This window comes from Hypanus sabinus, chromosome 1, assembly GCF_030144855.1.
Source record: "Hypanus sabinus isolate sHypSab1 chromosome 1, sHypSab1.hap1, whole genome shotgun sequence".
NCBI classification, from domain to species: Eukaryota; Metazoa; Chordata; class Chondrichthyes; order Myliobatiformes; family Dasyatidae; genus Hypanus; species Hypanus sabinus.
Window position 1 is genome coordinate 26280402 of NC_082706.1, and position 7470 is coordinate 26287871.

General features: G+C 42.2%; 1 long non-coding RNA gene across 1 annotated transcript; it reads left to right on the top strand.

The window, feature by feature from the left end:
* Nucleotides 1-1702: 1702 nt before the first annotated feature.
* On the top strand, nt 1703-6374 carry LOC132392528 (uncharacterized). Its single transcript, XR_009511577.1, has 3 exons — nt 1703-1810; nt 5895-6212; nt 6300-6374. It is a non-coding gene; the product is annotated as an uncharacterized LOC132392528 (long non-coding RNA).
* Nucleotides 6375-7470: the final 1096 nt, after the last annotated feature.

Here is a 7470-nt window from a genome sequence, read left to right on the forward strand (position 1 = left end):
ATGCAAAAGCATAGCAAAAGCAAAAGCATTGAGAACCAAGTAGACAATCTGCTAATTAAACTCTGAAAATGTAAACGCTATTGATGTTCACCCCAAATAATTATATATAGTATTTGGATACTAGACAACGGTCAAATTTTGAGTTGGCCGTAGTAGCAGTAAGAGCACAGACGTTATTATTAATTGGGGAAACCAACAACAACAGCAACAACAACAAGAAAATCATCAAATGTATTGTGAAAAGTTGATATTTTCTGGTATGAACACAAGGAATAGAAGTTAATATTTACACTTAAAACAGCACTTGCAACATTTGAAATATATGTCAATTTAAACAATATTTGAAACTCCATCTTAATGAGGTATGGATGTAAATGGCTGGCAAGACACAAACGTCCCTGGAAAGTCACAGCAGTTGTGTGCACTACTCGTTGGGAAAGAAAAAAAAAACAAAGGAAGAGGCAGCCAAAAGAGCTAGCGATATGTTTGTTCATCAAAAGCAATCAGTTGCCTGTCTTTTTTTTCTCTCCAGAATTATGAGGATCTGGTTTGGCTGATGACTATCCTACGGATAATTTCCAACACTCAATTTCCACGATGGTCTTTGATCTGCTGTTTGATATGAATTATATTAATTGGCAAAGTCTATCATTCATTATTCAGTAGAGTTTACACCGGAACCCTATCTGCACGATTAACGAAGCACTCACATAACATCCCTGAAAATACAGATAACAATGATGTATCACAATCTAAAAAATGATGTAGTTCTGTTGTAGACTGATTGAGTTCCTGTATATGTGAAGACATCATGCCGAGTAAGACACGAGTCTATGAACATCAGTTCCTTATCAATTCCTGGCAGAATGTGACTAATTGGATCACCCCATACTTGATATTGTGATTGGACAGCCGTAGATCTTGGGCAGGAGGTACAGTGGTAATATTCTCTCCTCCCAGCGATATGGTCCAAAGCTCTTTCCACTGCTTTGGAAGAGGAATACATCCTTCAAGTTACAGGGAACCACTCTGATATCGACCATGCTTCAGACAGTGAAAATGTCAGATTAGAAGAAATACCACCAGCCACCCCCCACCACCCTCCGGCAGAGTAAAGTGGCAAATGCCTGCCACCATGATTGATCTATGGTACTACATGCGGTACAATGGTGAAAGAGAAGCTCCACCTGGGACATTGAATGCCCAACGATCTATGCAGGGCGTAAATGTGAAGTGCCATAACCTGGTTCAGACAAAAACCAGTGACTGTGCGCGCAGTTCAGTCGAACGATCAAATCCGCGCTGCAGCCTTACTAAATTCTTACAAACTTTTGGTTTTGAATTTATACTTCAGCAACTTCAACTTCCAACATGCTGTGAAATGATTCCACAATTATTTTCAAACCTTAATATCTGAAGAAGTTTCATAAATGAAAACGAGGTGATGAGCTCAATTTGTAATGCAATGAGTAACCTTGTATGTTTCTGTTCAACAGACCACATGCAGTTAAGGCTATTCGGAAGTGAAGATGCATGTGCTGGAAGACTGGAGGTTTATTACAATGGATCCTGGGGAACAGTCTGTGATGACTCCTGGGATCTGGTTAATGCTAACGTGGTATGTAGGCAACTAAGGTGTGGTTATGCTTTGGAGAAAAAAAAACTCCGAACTGTGGACGAAGCACTGGAGAAATTTGGTTGGATGAAGTGAGATGTTCGGGTAATGAAAAGTATCTCTGGACATGTCCTTCGGCGCTGTGGGGCTATCATGACTGCAGCCATAAAGAAGATGTGACAGTGGAGTGTTCCGGTAAGCGTAATTACACTATGCCGATTTTCTGCAATGTGGTATTGGAGTCTTCACTTTGGAGACGTGTTAAACGATTTATAGCACACATTCGGGTCATTGAAACGTAAACACAGAAACATAGAAATCTCAGAATCAGAATCAGACTCTAATCGCCAAGTACCTTGTGCACATACAAGGAATTTACTTCCGGCAGATATTGCCTCTCTGCTCATAACAATAATAATGATAAATAAAAAATGAAAATATAGATTATACATACAAGTAGTGCAATCCAAGTAATAGTTAGCCGACAGTTAACCGGCAGTTAACTGTTCTGCAAAGTGACCGCAGTAGGGAAAAAACTTCTCCAGTGCCTATTAGTCTTAGTCTGGAGGGATCTGAAGCGCCTACCAGACGGAAGCAGTTCAAACAGTCCATGAAATCTATAGCACTTTACAGGCCTTTCGGCCCACACTGTTGCGCCGACCGTGTAAACTACTCAAGAAACTGCCAACAATATCCCTACCAAATAGCCTATATTTTTCTAAGCTCCATGTACCTATCTCGACCACCGACACTGGCACTGATTTCCACGCGTCCGCCACTAAAACACAGACAATACTGTTGCAGTAAGAGGCGAGTGGGTATAAAAAATAAGTTGATGCGGAACAGCCATTTTGATTATTAGGGGGACCATACAGGAGTCTCTTAAAATATTCAGTCCTTTCCTCTCCACCACTTCCGCCGGCAGCCCATTCTACACACTCACCACCCTGCGTAAAAAAAAACTTACCCCTGATATCTCCTTTGTATCTACTTCCAAGCAACGTAAAACAGTGCCCTCTGCAAGTAGCCATTTCAGACCTGGGAAAAAGCATTTGACGATCCAGACGATCAATCCCTCTCATCATCTTATGCACTGTAACTCTATCAGGTCACCTCTCATCCTCTGTCGCTACAATGAGAAAAGGCGGAGTTCAGTCAATCTATTCTCATAAGGCATGCTCCCCAATCAAGACAACATACTTGTAAATCTCCACAGCAGCCTTTCTATGATTTCCACGTCCTTCCTGTGGTGCTGCGACCAGAATTGAGCACAGCACTCCAAGTGGGGTCTGACTAGTGTCCTATATAGGTGTAACATTGCCTCTCGACTCTTAAATTTAATCCCACGATTGATGAAAGCCAATGCACCGTATGCCTTCTTAACCACAGAGCTGTGTAACAGTTTTGAGTGTCCTATGGAGTCGGACCCCAGAATCCCTCCGATCCTCCATACTACCGAGAATCTTACCATTGATACTATATTCTGCCATCATATTTGACCTACCGAAATGAACCACCTCACACTTATCCGGACTGAACTCCATCTGTCACTTCTCAGCCCTGTTTTGCGTCCTATCAATGTCCCGTTGGATTCTCTGACAGCCCTCCACAAAGACATCCATAACATCCCCATAACAACCCCAACATTTGTGTCATCAGCAAATTTACTAAGAGAACCCAGCACTTACTCATCCAGGTCATTTATTAAGATCACAAAGAGTAGGGGTCCCAGAGCAGATCCCTGAGGCACAGCATTGGTCACCGTCCTCCATGCAGTATATGGCCCGTGTACAACCACAGTTTGTCTTCAGAGGGCAAGGTTCTAGATCCACAAAACAATGTCCCCTTGGATCCCATGCCTTATTACTTTTTCAATAAGCCTTGACTAAGGTACCTTACTAAATGGCTTACTTAAATCCATATACACTGCATGTACGGCTCTAACTTCACCGATGTGTTTAGTCAAACCCTCAAAAGATTCAACCAGTCTCGTAAGACACTAGCTGCTTTTGACAATCCCCAATCATATTACGCCTAACGACATGTTCATAAATCCTGCCTCTCAGGATATTCTCCATCAGATTACCAAATACTGAAACATGACTGACTGGCCTATAGTTTCCTGGGCTATCCCTACTCCCATTCTTGTATCAAGGGACAATATCTGCAGTTACCAGTCCTCCGCAACCTCTCCCCTCCTCATTGATGATACAATGATAACTGCCAGAGGCTCTGAAATATCCTCCCTCGCTTCCCACAGAAGCCTGGGGTAAATCACCTACGGTCCCGGTGAATGATCAAACTTGAAGCTTTCCGAAAGCTCCAGCACATCGTCTCTCTTAATATCAGCATGCACAAGCTTTTCTGTCTCCTGCAAGTCATCACTACAATCACCAAGATCCTTTTCCTTTGTGAAAACTGAAGTAAAGTGTTCATTAAGTACCTCTGCTATATCTTCCGGTTCCATACATACTTCCCCACAGTCACACTTTATAGGTCCTATTCTTTCACGTCTTATCCTCTTGCTCTTCAGATACTGGTGGAATGCTTTGGGATTTTCCAGAATACTGCCCATCCAGGTCTTCTCATGGCCCCTTCTGGCTCTCCTAATTTTCTTCTTAAGATCCTTCCTAATAGCCTTATGTTAGGAGGCATGGGTTCCAAAGGGACATTACTTTGTGGATCGAGAACTGGCTTGAAATGTTAGAGATCTTCTAGATCTCTAACATTACCTAGCTCTCTGAAACTTTTGTAAGCTTTTCTTTTCTTCTTGTCTAGATTTATTTTAACCTTTGTACACCAAGGTTCCTGTACCCTACCATAACTTCCCTGTCTCATTGGAACGTACCTGTGCAGAACTCGACACAAGTATCCCCTGAACGTTTGCCACATTTCTTCCATTCTTTTCCTTGAGAATATCTGTTTCCAATTTAAGCTACCAATTTCCTCCTTGATAGTCTCGTAATTCTCCTAACTCCAATTAAAAATTTTTCCCAACTTATCTGTTCCTATCTCACTCCAATGCTATTGTAAAGGAGACAGAATTATGATCACTATCTCTAAAATGCTCTTCCACTGAGAGATCTAACACCTGAGCAGATTCTTTCCCCAATAACAAATCAAGTACAGCCTCTCCTCTTGTAGGAATTTCTACATCTTGTGTCAATAAACTTCCCTGAGAACACCTAACAAACTCCAACCTATCTAAACCCCTTGCTCCAGGGAGATGTCAATCGACTTCTGGGAACGTAAAATCTCCCATCACATCAGTTCTGATATTATTACACCTTTTCAGGATCTGTTTCTCTATCTGATCCACGATGCTCCTGTCACTATTGGGCGGCCTATAAGAAACACCCAGTAAAGTTATTTTACACTTCCCGTTCCTAACCTCTACCCACAGAGACTCCATAGACTATCCCTCCAGGGTGTCCATCTTTTCTGCAACCGAGGCACTGAACTGACCAACAGTGCCACGCCCCCACCTCTTTTGCCTCCCTCCCTGTCCTTTCTGAAGCATCTAAACCTGATACTTGAAGTACCCATTACTGTCCTTGAGCCATCCAAGTCTCTGTAATTAACACCACATCATATTTCCAAGTACTGATCCACGCTCTAAGCTCATCGCATTGTTCACAACACTCTTTGCGTTAAAATAAACGCATCGCAAACCTTCGATCTGAGCGCGTTCCTTCTCTATCACCTGCCTATCCTCCCTCTTGCACTGTCTACAAGCTTTCTCTATTCGTGACCTAACCTCCTCTTACTCAGTCTCTTCATTTCGGTTCCCCTCACCCTAGCACTTCTAGTTTGAACTTTCCCCTAAAGCCTTAGCAAACCTCCCCGCCAGGTTATTGGTCCTCATTGGATTTAGGGGCAACCCGTCCTGTTTGTTACAGGTCATACCTGTCCGAAAGGAGGTCCCAATGAACTAGAAATCACAATCCCTGCCCCCTGCTCCAAACCCTCAGCCACACATTTGTCCTCCAACTCATTGTATTCATATGCTCAATGTCACGTGGCACAGACAGTAATCCCGAGATTAATACCTTTCAGGTCCTGCTTCTCAACTTCTTTCTTAACACCCTGTAGTCTGTTGTTCCCTGATTTCCTTACCTGTCCACACGTTACGTTCCCTTATGAGTGTTTCTTGCGATTTCAGTTGTTTTGAGGTATCGCAAATATCTATCTCGTGCCTTTTTTATTTATAAAAACAAGTAAAGTTTTCTACCGTACGAAAATATTATTAGTACGTTTGCATTAACTACTTTGTTATCAGAACACAAAGAGATGCGCCTTGTGAAAGGAAAACACAGCTGCGAAGGGAGAGTGGAAGTGCGGTACCATGGGAGATGGGGAACAGTTTGTTCCGAAGAACTGGATAGTGAAGCTGCGAATGTGATCTGCAAGCAAATGAACTGCGGAACCTTGGAATCTATCGACTATTACTCCCAGAAATACGAAAAAGGATCTGATCCAATATGGCTGGATGGAATAAAATGTCTCTCGTACGAGTCGACTCTTTGGCAGTGTCATGCAAAACCTTGGGGGAAACACGACTGTCAATATAACTCACATGCAGGTGTTGAATGTAAAGGTAAAAGATGGAACACATTATATGGCGATTTGTATTCTAAACATCGTTGTTAAAAATAAATAGACAAAATTTTTCTCTTCTCATCAGAGGCCAAAAAACCGGACCGGTCCAGTGTAAAGGTTTGCGAAGCACGCAATATATCTCAACCTGTTTATGCAGCAGGTGATCTAAACTACAAGTTGCAATATCATTTTAAATTCCATTTCGAAGTTATGATTAATGCAACATCAGTGTTTTCTTCTGCATTAGAACCAACGTTGCGCGTTTCTGGCGGCAACGCCAATTGCTCTGGAAGGTTGGAGATAAAGTTCAATAATATCTGGGGCACGATATGTGATGATTCCTGGGATCAGGCCGATGCCAATGTGGCGTGCAGGCAGTTGGGTTGTGGCTCTGCCCTTTTGACTGGAGTGCCGGATAAAATTATCCAGGACGTCGGCGATCTTTGGTTGGACGAAGTGAAATGCAAAGGAAGTGAATCTTTCCTGTCCAGTTGTCCTTCCTCTCCACTCGGTCAGCATGACTGTGATCATAAGGAAGATGTCTTTGTTGTTTGTTCAGGTAGGTGTCCTTGGACAATTTCCACGTTATATTCAACTGATTTGTAAACATCGTAATCATAAACAATTGAGAAAGAAAATCTTAAGAAGACGAATTTGTTAATGTTTGTTCAAAAATTCTTTTCACAACAGAGTCCGCACCTCCCACTGGTCCAATCGGTTCAGGTATTTAATATTATGGCATTTTTCCTTTATTCGATCTCGAATCTTGTTTAATTAGATTTTTAATTCGGTATTTAGATCTGAAAAGGACTGATTTTCCGTTCTTATAGACAGACAGACACAGGTACTTTATTGATCCCGAGGGAAATTAGGTTCTGTTACAACGGCACCAACCAGGAATAGTGAAGAAATATAACATTATAAAACCATAGATAAATAAATAATAAGATAATCATGCCATGTGGAATTAAATCCAGGAGCAGCCTATTGGCACAGGATGTTTGACACTCCGAGGGAGGAGTTGTTAAGTTTGATGGCCACAGGTAGGAATGACTTCCTATGACGCTCAGTGTTACATCTCGGTGGAATGATTCTCTGGCTGAATGTACTCCTGTGCCTAACCAGTACATTACGGACTGAATGGGAGTTATTGTCCAGGAAAGCATGCAACTTGGACAGCATCCACCTTTCAGACACCACCGTCAGAGAGTCCGGTTCCACTGCCACAACATCACTGGCCTTCTGAATAAGTCTGT